This window comes from Pleurodeles waltl, chromosome 4_1, assembly GCF_031143425.1.
Source record: "Pleurodeles waltl isolate 20211129_DDA chromosome 4_1, aPleWal1.hap1.20221129, whole genome shotgun sequence".
NCBI lineage: Eukaryota > Metazoa > Chordata > Amphibia > Caudata > Salamandridae > Pleurodeles > Pleurodeles waltl.
In genome coordinates this window covers 425,608,137-425,620,034 of record NC_090442.1, presented here as the reverse complement: position 1 = coordinate 425,620,034, position 11,898 = coordinate 425,608,137, and the positions used below count along the sequence as shown (strand labels likewise).

At 42.3% G+C, this 11,898-nt stretch overlaps 1 long non-coding RNA gene across 2 annotated transcripts; it reads right to left on the bottom strand.

Moving 5' to 3' along the window:
* Nucleotides 1-1,639: 1,639 nt before the first annotated feature.
* Nucleotides 1,640-11,519, bottom strand: LOC138288521 (uncharacterized). Of its 2 annotated transcripts, none has more exons than XR_011202433.1 (3): nt 11,450-11,519; nt 9,303-9,417; nt 1,640-2,711 (listed from the first exon to the last, which is right to left on the bottom strand). It is a non-coding gene; the product is annotated as an uncharacterized lncRNA (long non-coding RNA). The 2 variants fall into 2 exon arrangements; XR_011202432.1 differs by having other exon boundaries at nt 1,640-2,581.
* Nucleotides 11,520-11,898: the final 379 nt, after the last annotated feature.

The following is an 11,898-nucleotide window of genomic DNA, read 5'->3' as shown; positions in this document are numbered from 1 at the left end:
ATAGCTCCATCTTCCTGGCAATGGATATCTGCTGTACCTGTGCTCCAAACAGCTGTGGCTCTACCCTGACCATTTAGTCCACCAGGACCCTTAACTCCTCATCAGTGAAATGGGGGTGCCTTAGTGGGGACATTGGTGTTGTGTGTTGGTGAGAGTGTGTTGAGTAATGTGGTGGGGTGTGTGATGTGGGGTGCGTGAGGGATGTATGGGTGTATGTGGTGTGTGTGTCTAGTTGTCTCTGTGCTGTTTGTGTCAATCTCCTGGCAGTAATTGTTGTTCGTAAAGGGTTGTGGGTAATGTGGGTGGGTGTTTAATGGTGCTTTGGGTGGGTGGGTGTGGTGTGTGTATCAGTGTCAGGTCTGTGTTTTTGGTATTCAGGAATGTAGTGCTGTTTTGTATTTGGGTGTCCCTTCTGAGCGTGGCGGTATGTACCGCCAATGATTTACTGCCATTGAAGGTCTGCTGTGGTGATTTGTGGGTTATGATGTGGTGGGTGTTGTTTTGTTGGCGTAACGGTATGGGTGTTGGTACCTACAGTTTAAAACTGACCTTTGGGCTGGTGGATTTGTGTAAGTGGCAGTATTCTGTCGGATTGCTGTGTTTGTGTCATAATATGAGGAACGGATATTTGCCACCACGGCGGTATGTTGGCAGCTGTCACCATGGCGGTAAGCGGAATTAACCGCCAATGTTAAAATGAGTGCCAATATGTCCAAACCAAGGAAAGGTCTCTTCACTGTCTGGCCTGTTCCATAGATGGGTCTGCCTATTTTGAGGGTTATGGATGGAGTATTTGATGGCAGTCACAATGTTTAATTAAATGAGTAATTACTCGGCCCACATGAAAGTTAATATATCAGTCTCAACAACCTCTGATGGTGCAAAGAAAAGATGTATATTGTGCACAGCCCTGTGCGTTCTCCAACCACAAACTCATGACTACTAAAAGTAAGAACCTAGGCAATCTAACTTCTTCAAACTTGATACATTTGTCTAAGAAAATCTGAGGCACTGACATAAGGGTTATACTCCAGGACAAAACTATTACCATAAGAGTCAGAGAACAGACTCTGTCCTGTCACTACTTCTTCCAATTAAGTCTCAGTCAATGTTCCCAGGAAATGTTCAGATGTGGTTTAAAAATTAAAACCACTCTCTCACAAGGCCTCTGTTTGTGATGAAGATACGTTAAGATGTTTTAGCTTTCCACAATCACCAAAACTATGCCAGACATGGTGTAATAAGGATTCTGTAAGGAAAGTAAGTTCCTGATCCTTTGGTCAGAAATGTGTAGAGCAGTCAGGAAAGATATAATTATGAGCATACTCAGGATTGTGCAATTTAGCAGTGAGGTAAAACTGTTAACGCGAAGAAACCCTTGCTAAATTTTAGTCACAAGAGATTAGATAGTGGATTTCACACGCTAGGTCGATGAACCGAACCGAATCTGCTTTAAAGAAAATGTCATTCGAAATATGTCATAGACATCACTTCTAACACATGACAATCAACTCATCTTCAATGATCACACCAGTTTATTAAGAAGTTAACGATTTATTTCCTAATATTAACAACGTTAAAGTCACGAAAATAATTCTCAAACACAAATTATACATATAGAGAAACAATAAAGGCTGATTCGAACGACTGATATATATAAGTTTAATCAATGCAAAAAGATAAAATTACCTCAATGGTTATTACACAAAACCATAGCAACAGAATTTGAGCAAGAGAAATTGAATACATCTGATAATCAATAAGACAAAAATATCAATAATTATTCATGAGCATGTGAGTAACACCTCACTAACCATTAATTAGCATCAACATGATGGACTTCATGTAAAGGTTTTAGTAACATAAATTTAGAAAACATCTTACTTTGGCGCTATCAAAAATATGTAGCAGTAAATAAACATTTGCAGTTGGTACCTGAAAAACAGAAGACAAATAACAATTCACAGCTCATACATTTACCAAATCGTTACGATATTCAGCAACAATGTCTTCTTCATCAGGGGGACAGCAACATCAGGCACCAACATCAGGACAGGAACAAGTAGCATCAAGAATAAGAGTAGGGGTAATGGGTAAGAATCTGGACTATAAGATACACTAAACCATCTGAGCATAAGTTCAGTATTGAACAGACTTAAATAGTATAGTACCAGAATGTCAATAGACTATCTTGAAAACATGAAATGTCAAAGTGACAAATCATAAAGTAAGTCTCAGGAACTTAGAAACCTGGAACACGGACAAAGAACATCTGAAGTAGGAATGCTTGAATGACAACAGTGACTGAACATTACATTAAACTTGTTAAATGTAAATTATTGGATAAAGTATGAGTTGAGAAAGTAATGACCAATCAGGACATTAACAGATATCAAATTATATAAGTTGTTTACTCTAAGCTCTTCTATTTGCTGTTATTGGACGAAATCTGAACTAATACATTTGTATCTCGTGTTTCCTCTCCCCAGCTTCATCTGTGGATCCTTTGTTTTCACTCCAACGGAATACAAAGTCACAGGAAAACGATTACAAAATATGTTACCACATTATTTTCTTTTCCCTTGAAAGAAAGACATACAAGTTAGAAACATAACTACAAACAATGAAGTCAGTCAGACTACGGAACACACTAGAAACATTTCATATAGCTTGCATTGCACAGTGACCTTGCATCTGCTTTTACTTCAGTCCTGCAGAGAGTAAATACAAAATAATTTTGTCAACTTAAGTTAGCATGGACAAAATTTAGGCCTTACATATGATGGCGGCCACTTAGTTGATCACAATCTTCATAAACACAATATTATAATTAGAATAATTCACATTAACCTGTAAGTATAATTACGTAAGACTAAACAAATTATCAAAAAAATCTCAGCTCTCACAGTATATTACCAAAAATATTTCCCTGGATGCTCATGCAGTCTCGGTGTGTGTGGGTGCAGCTGACACCTTTGGTCCACCCACCCATCTAACTAACTAATAATAGGTATCCATTGTGCTGCTATGCTGTGGTCAACTCTATATTAGGATACCCGCCATCCAATGCTTATTCAAAGTCTAGAATGCAACATGGATGGGGATGTTTGGTGAGGCAATTAGAGCAATGTTTGGTTTTTAAAAGGAGGATTTTCATCTGTAGTGTAGTGGTGCTGCATTTTAGTGTGCTGGAACAGCCATGGCTCAATTACGCATTTGTAGAATGTTGGGTGCCTACTGCAGAAATTGTCTCTCCAATCCAAGTGGGAAGAGGCATAAATGCAGGACGCCTTGTCTTCTTCAGAGTGTGTGCTAGATATAGCCAAAGAACATCTAGATTCTTTGTTACAGCAGTCTGCGGCTGCTGTTTGAGATTGCGGTGCTGCAGCTAAGGTGCCTCAGAAGTGCTCAAAGAAGCAATATGCAACAGGTGGGATGGTGAACATGTGCCATACATCTTCAACACAAAGGACATCACTCTTTGAGCAAAGATGAACACCTTGATATTGGTCTACTTAAACTAGGAGATAATTTGCAACTCTGAACTTGGATTTACTCCACAGGTCATTGCAGTGCTAAAGGTGTTAATCTGCAAATTTAGTTACTTTGGAAGATCTTTCCACTATTCCAGACAATCAATTTGGGTTGAGCTGATGAAATCCCTTATCTTGTATACATTAACTATTGTAATATCATCTGCACTGGTTTCCCCAAGAAATGAATTGCCAGGTTATGAAAGCTACGGAATGAACTTACCAAACTGTGCTTAAAGCTCTGTAAGTGCAAAGCAAATGTAACCTCCCCTTTAAATTGCTCCATATTTGCAATTGGTGTGATGGAAGGTTCTCATCACTGTTAACAAAGAATACCTACAGAAACCTCTACCACACCATGCCCTGCTTTTGTTGAGTGTCCACCCATCTAAGTAACCAAAAATCAGCCAGGGGCCAAAACAAAGAGATAGAAGCCTGGCTTTACAAGGCTGAAGACTGTGGAGATGACTTAACCCCTAACTTGAGATCCGAATCCAGCAGTTTACAAAATCACTAAAATAAAAGCTATTTAGACTTGCTTTCCACCAAAGACAACAGAGTCACAACTGACGAATCGAAGACACCAGAACTCACCCTCTCCAATTGGGCTCAAACTGCACCTTTTCCTCATTAGGTTATATTTTAGCTATCATTGTTAGTGTTCTGAAGTAACACGTGTGATATGTAGTGATTTACAAAACATCTACATTCATTAATAATAGATAGATAAATAAATAAATACATGTTGTATGTATGTATTGTCATTTCAGTTTCTGTACTGGTATCTAAAAGGTTAAAATTTGGTTCTGTCTACAGCATTCCTTGAATTATCCCTTTTGTGTAGATTCCTACTGTCATTCTTTTTCAGTCTGAAGTGAAAGATCAGAAATGTTGTTGGGGGGATAGTCTGTGGGTGCCTGTGTCAAATATAAATTTTCAGTGCATCATTGTTACTGGGTTCTTATGTAGTTCACAATAAGCCATTAATACTGTAAGCATCATTGGCTATCACCATCAATTTGACTTTTTAACAATGGAAACTACTTTGTAAATCTCAAACTTTGGTTTTGCACTTGGAAAAAGATTTAGGGCCCGATTTAGATATTGGAAGATGGGTTACTCCATCACACCTGTTATGGATATCCTGTCTGTCGAAATCTAAATCCTATTGAATGTAATGGGATTTATATTTCGGCAGACTAGATATCTGTCACCGTTGTGATGGAGTAACCTGTCCGTCAATATCTAAATCAGGTCCTTACTCACATAAAAAAAAATTGTGTGGCTAAATCTATTCACAGAAGTTGGGGGTGGGTATTTATAGAGAGAGAATGCCCCATCGTGCAATAATCCTACATCATTCCATCATTTAGCGTAAAAGGTAATCTATTAGGATGGTGTTGCAAAACATTTAATCAACTATAACATACCATTTAGATAACATCAAAATATTTGTAAATTGCCACTGCCTCTTTCACCAAACACTTCTCGCTTCTCCTCAGACTTTCAATCCAGTGCCCCGTACCTTGCTTTATTAGTCCCCCTTTCACTCACTGACCTCCTTCATTCTCCAATCTATCTTTCATTTCCCGTCCCAAACATCCTCCAATGAAAACTATTTGACCTGTTCCAAGAGATCCTGCACACTGTCTTCTTTGCCTGTGCTCCCTTCATCCCCCTTCAAGGGGTGGATCTGCCCACATGTGACTCTCTACCCCCCAAAATACTGCCATCCAGGGAGACCCCATAGGGTATTTTACTGCCCCACCCTGGCCAGCACTTTAAAGGTCTTCACTAATACACCTTCCTGCACCAAATTGTTCCGTGCCACAACCTACTCACCACATTCCTCATCTCCATCATGTAGTATGCATTGCCCAGATGCAACAAATGTAGCCCCTCACTCCTAAAGAGACACTGCTCTTCTTCTTTGATACCCCAATGGGCTATCACCTAAATGTCTCTGGCCATACAAAAAACCCTCATTGCTCTGTTGAGCTTCCCCCAAGCCTTGTCAATGGCTGCATGTTTCATTGCCTCCCTGCACTGACCCTGAGGCACAAACTCTGTCCAAACCAAACATGTCCCCGCAAGATTCTTTCTGAGCACCTCTAAGTCCCTTTGCATGTGTTGCAGCAATGTTAACCCTGTCAGCTGCACCAAATCATTCTGCCCCAAAGTGCACCAGAAGCATATCCAGGCAACCCCTCTGTGGAACTCGGCTTCACAAACCATGGCAACAAGTTGCCCCAGAACATCCCACTTTTTCCTCACCATAGCACCTCATACTTGCAGCTTGGCAAACACAGGCTTCGTACATAATTCACTGCCCAATGCATGAAAGAGTATCCCACAATCCACGTCACCATCTTGCCCCTGCCAGGACCACTCTCACATCGTGCGATGAAAAATAAAGATTTCTGATGAACGCCCCCTACTCTGTCTCCCTTCATGCTCTCAGCCTTCATCGTTCCACATAGCGCTCACAACACCTCAACCTCCACCTACTTATCTAACATATCCGACCCCAATCCCTCCCCAAACATGCCACTGCAGTCACTGCCCCAATCCTGAAAGAATGCATCCCAAAACAGGCAGTATCTTTCCCTAACTTACACAAGGGTATGCGCTGCCACCAACTGAAAAGCAGTAACCCTACTTCCCTTCTCAAGGAAAGAAATTTGTCTTGCTTCTTCTCTGGCCACACTTGGAAAGTATGCCACTCATTCACCAGGCATGCCTCAAGACTGTCGCCTTTCTGTAACCATACCCACTTGCCCCTGCCAGTCTTATCCATCTTAGAACACCAGAGCTAAATTCCCATCTGTTCCTGCTCTAACTGCATCTTACCATGTCGTACTCTAGATTCCCTGCCCGACCCCAACAATTCAGACACTTAAAATGCCCCAAAAATCATCCAAATCATGCGCAACCAGGAAATTGCAAAATAAAAACTATCATAGCAACAATCATTCGAGATCCTCAGGACCCCATGAAACAAAATTGATAGCTTTCCAACAACAATGGCCCCTTTTCGCTCCTCTCCTTGCCCCACCCTTTCAAAACCCATGGACAGTAAACCTCTGTCAATTCACATCATAACAAAACGTAACACTTTCCTTCCATTGCAACGTGATCCTGAATCAATGCATTTTGAAGGCTTTCCTGAAACTCCCCAAACTTGTTCCTTGCCAGATGGTAGCTCCTCTTGGTGGAATCATCTAAATACCTTTTGACTAATAACTCTCAATCCCCACACACCCAAATGTTTGAAGGCAATGTCGTCTTGTCATCCTTAGCTCCTGGTGCCAATCTGCGGAAACAGTGGCACTGCAAGTGAGATAATGAATCTGCTATATCATTGTTTACACCAGGGCCATGTTTAGCCCTAAAAATAATGTTCAAATGCAAGCAACAAATCATAAACTGCCTCACCAAATGCAGGACTCTCAAGTGCCCTCTGTCTCTTCACCAACTCAACCACCATCATTTTGTCCACATTCAACATCACTGTCCTGTTCGCCAATTCGTCACCCCATACTGTCAAAGCAACGAGTGGTGGAAAACATTCGAGAAAACCAATACTTCACACTTTGCACAACCAGTGTTGTGGCCACTTCTCGGCACACCACTTACCATCGCAAAACAAACCAAATCCAGGAGCCAAAGCCGCATCTGAAAACATCTTGTCACACTGTACTTTCTTGAAGAAACACCATAGAAAGTCCTTTGAACTCATCTAAGAAAGTCTTCCAAATACAAAGGTCAGCCCTAACTGCCAAAGAAATCCTCGATCTGTGGTGAGGCAACACAGCCCCTTACACTGCCATGCACAGAGGTCTGCAAAAAGTCTGTTCCCCTCTCTCCATTCTGAATGCAAAGTTCAAGAAACTCAACAACTTTTGTATAATTCGCAACTCAACCTTCCATTCCCTGATCACCACTGTTAGGAACTGTTGAATTTCCTGTACCTTAGCCTGAGGCAACCTTGCCACCAGCAAATCAGTGTCCAGTTCAATGCCTAGGCATGTCAAAACAGCGCTGGATCATTCTGACTTTTCGGGACCCAGCGTGAGTTCCAGGTCCCATGCCAATGCCTCAAACTGTCTCAGAGCCCTGAGGCAATCACAAGAGTCTTTCTTAGCAACAAACTAAAACTAACTAAGTAATGTGACACCTCCCTATGTCCACTCCTCCTAGTGAACACCCACTTCAAGAAGGTTCTGAACAATTCAAACAAGGCACACAAAATAGAGCAGCCCGTGGGCAACACTCTGTCCACATAAATGGCTCCTCCAAATTGCATGCACAACAGCAGGAAATCCTCCGGGTGTATTGGAAGTAGCTGAAAGGCAGACTTAATGTAACTTTTTTTTGCCAGTCCCCTGCCCACCCTGCCACACCAATGTGCTAGTGCCATCCACTGAGGTATACACCACTTTAGTGCTATGAAGTCATTGACTGGAACTCTGGCCACTACATTCTGAACTCACCTGCTCCCTTCTTGGCGACTACTCCTAGTGGTGATATGATTAGGGGTGGGTGGAACTGGCAGAGAAATTACACGGAGTTGCATAAAAACTCCATGGAGTTCCACAGAGTTCCACCCACTCCTAACTCAGAGTGGAAAGCAGTGAAAGCATGGACAGATATTAAGTTTTGTTTCTCCTGTGACACCAAATTATTTTAGTGCTTCAACAATGTATGATAAAGAAGAAATTACTTTGAGGTTCCGCTTCTCCCCACTGTTACAGTTATTGGCAGATATATTCAGCCAGTAGCCCTTTCAGCCTTATACCAGTGACAATCAGTGGCCAGTCAAGTGCACTGACCTCATACATGTGGCACAATCTCATGCTTCCCACCTTTAAAATGCCCCTTGCTGCGGCCAAGTACAACTTTTTCAGAGATCCAAATAAATGGATAAGATTGCTTTCGTTGGTAGGGTTTGCATATAAGAGCAGGATAGATAAAATTTCAATTTCACATCATTGTTTGATGTGTGAAAAATTATTCTAACATCGTAACGACATATTCGTTTAACCCCCCCCCCACCCCCATCGATGGCCCCCTCAGCCAAGGTTTATCATATAAGAACAGCTATAAATATAAAAATTTGGGGTAGAACTGGGAATCCGTACAATAACAGCATTGTTGGGCAAAAGGTGTGTGTGTGTGTAAACGAAATGTAAATGAAAAATGTAGGTACACTGTCATGTTAGTTAGTATTCGCCATGTAAGAAACATGTCCATGGTTTACTCTGGAAATGTGCTTGGTGTCATCTAGGTGCGAGTCCCATGAAACAGCAGCAGCATAGCTCACCCCATTCCTTGTATATTAGTATTATAAAATAGATGTTGTGAGCAACACTATCTGGCCATAGTACTCCTTCCTCCAAGCAAAATAAGGAAACTGAGCAACTGGGTGCAAAACTCATGTTTCATTCTCGTTTTAGCCAGGTTTTTTTCTGTAACACTGGGCATTTTTAAGTCATGCCAAAACAAACATATACCCAACCCAAGCCATTTTAAAGTACAAATCTGATCCAAACAACATAATCAATATTCCCATAAGACACAGTTGGCACAGTTATGCTAAAGTTCAGAATTAAACATTTGCTAAAGAAAGTCTAATCTGCGATATAAACAACTTCTGTGGACTCGAGTCTCCCAGCCCACTAATCTATTACTGTATTTCACTAAGGATATTCACATATCTTGCTCTTGTGTATCGGAAGAAAACAAAACAGGTGGTGAAAATGATCCTACCTCATCAGAACCCAGAGCAGACGTCTCCCGATGGCACCCTCGAGCTGCTGAGGGGAGTGGAGCTAAGATCCAGCAGGGGTCAGGCCAGTCAGCACTACTGACCACTTCTTCCGCTCTGGAGTGGACAAGCACAAGAGTTAAAGAAGGCTGGGCTGGGTAGGAGAAGGCCTCCACACTCGTAAACCCATGGAGCTGGCAGGAGCCAGAGGTACTGATTGTGGTGAAAGCACAGCAACTCCTGTGTGTTTGTGGATAGCCTTCATCCCCCACCATGCAGCGCAAGACATACGTGCACATCCTCTTGTTACTAGTGGGCGCTGGTAAACTATGCTACGCGGCGGTGGGTGGAGTTTTTGTAAAACTCCATACTTCAAGTGCGGAGTCGCAAAACTCCACAAACTCCATGGCAGAGTGGAGTTTACTGCCCACCCCTTAATAATGATCAAGTCAAACAAAGGCCAATCAAAACATGGACCAGCAATCCTCCCATCCTCAACTTCTTTCCACAATTTTGCAGCCCCCACATCTGGGACTTCCTTAGCAGATCTCAAATTTTCTGTCCACCTCCGACCCCTAGGACCTTGGTAACCCACACTAAAACACTGTCAAACCCCACTCCAACTTCAAAGCTGCCTCCCTGTCAGGATATACTGCAAGCCACAGGAGAAAACTGTCCATTTTAATGGGCATAAGGGCCCTTTGGCCCAGATGAGCCCTGCTAACCCCTTCCTTTGGTCGCCCTCCCTTAGTCTGTGGGACTGGCCAGTGTGAAACATTGTGTAAGGTGGTGTCTCCCTCTACATTTTAAAAACCCATGCTTAAACCTATAGGGTTGTCTAGAGCAGAAACTATTAATGAATTTCCTACATGCCACAATATTTGGTCACATATCCCGGCCCTTGTTGAGTGAGGCCACTCACCATATGTTTAGAAGCCGCTGACTGTGTCTATTCACATGAGGACAACTTCGTTTTTGACATCAAATACATCTATAACTCTGAATCAACCACCTCCCCCCAGGACATATCTGGATTAATTCTCACCATTGCCCTGAACTCTTCATAGTAGCTAAGCCATGCGTTTCCCCCAAAGTACTATGTGACTTCCTAATAATTTACATATACTTGAAAAGTGTACTGGCCCTGTTTGCATGTTTTGTTGCAGTATATGCTTTCAGAGATTAAAAATGCTGATGTCCAGTTTTGCATATTTATGGGCACCCTTGGTCATCTCATCAGCTCCCATTCCTCTTCCTTGGACCCCTCCTTAGCCTGGATATCTCTGTGTAACAACTTGAAAGCACCAAGACTAGTCTGAGACTTTCACTTCCCCCGGAGCCCTTCACTGAGTCTGTGAACATGACTATCATACACATTTGTGGGCATTTGTAAACTCATCTGTGATGCCTTGTTACCCTGTAAAGGGTTATAGATTTAATTTTGTCTAGCTGGCGTTAATCATTTTCCAGTGCGGGACATGAAGACCCCTCTCTCCGCCCCATAGTGGTGGTGTGCAGGATTAGATATTTCTCAAGGGAAAATGTTTTTAGCTAGTGAATTTGCTGTGGCCCTGCAGACTTTCGCACGTGATAATGCACATGTGTCATTTTTAAATGAAAAAACTGAATTTAAAAAACCTATCATGGAGTATGCCTTGAAGTCTATGACTGTTTCAGATTTTCTGACCTACTTCCGAATGCTTGTGTGAATTACTGAAAGTCCTAATTCCGCAGCAGGCTTGATCACAAACAAGTGAGTGCAGATGTATGACTGTCTTAATGAATAAGGCTCAATCGGGTGTATTCACAGACAAAAAGTAGTACTCCAATAATACTCTTTCTACATTGGACCCAAAATATTTAAAATGGGAATAAAACAGCAATATGTGGGGAATAACCTTAAACCATTAGTAAAAAATACAAAGGGCAGTGCCCTCATTGCACTTTAAATAATGAGGAGTTGGGATTTTTGGGGCAGATTTACAAAGGCAGGTAAGAGTACTACTTCTCATACTCTCTAAATCGGTTCCATTACGTCTCCAACAAACATCATTGCCGCGTGGTTGCTTCCTACTAACGAGTAGCAGCTGGTGTCAGGGAAAGTACTGGGGCAGTGTGGGCGGGAGCAATAATTTAAATAAAAACTTACCTGCTGCTCACCATTCACTGCCCATCTGTTGTGTATACACAAACTGAGACTCCTAGACTCCCCTACGGCCAATCCAGACGCTGCTCTCATGCAGTAAAAAACCCATGACAGCAGTGTCAGGATTGGGCACAGCAGGCTGGTCTTGCGCTCCAATTGGGGACTGGGAGCCTGTGCCTGCTGTTGTTCTCCATGCAGCAACGCAGCTGGGTTGGAGAGATGTCAAGTCACATGTCGGTTTGGCCGTCGGAAGACCAACGGCCAAAGCAACATTCGCACTGACAGCAATGCCCACCACTCCTCCACCATTCTTCCTGTGTCCCTGCCCCCCAAAGACTCAGCTCCTACACTAAAATAAAATTATAATAAATCTGCTGGCAGGGGAGACGCTACTCCGCTATAATGGAGGAGCCGCCGCTGCTTCTAACTTCAATTAACCTAGTATATCCGTA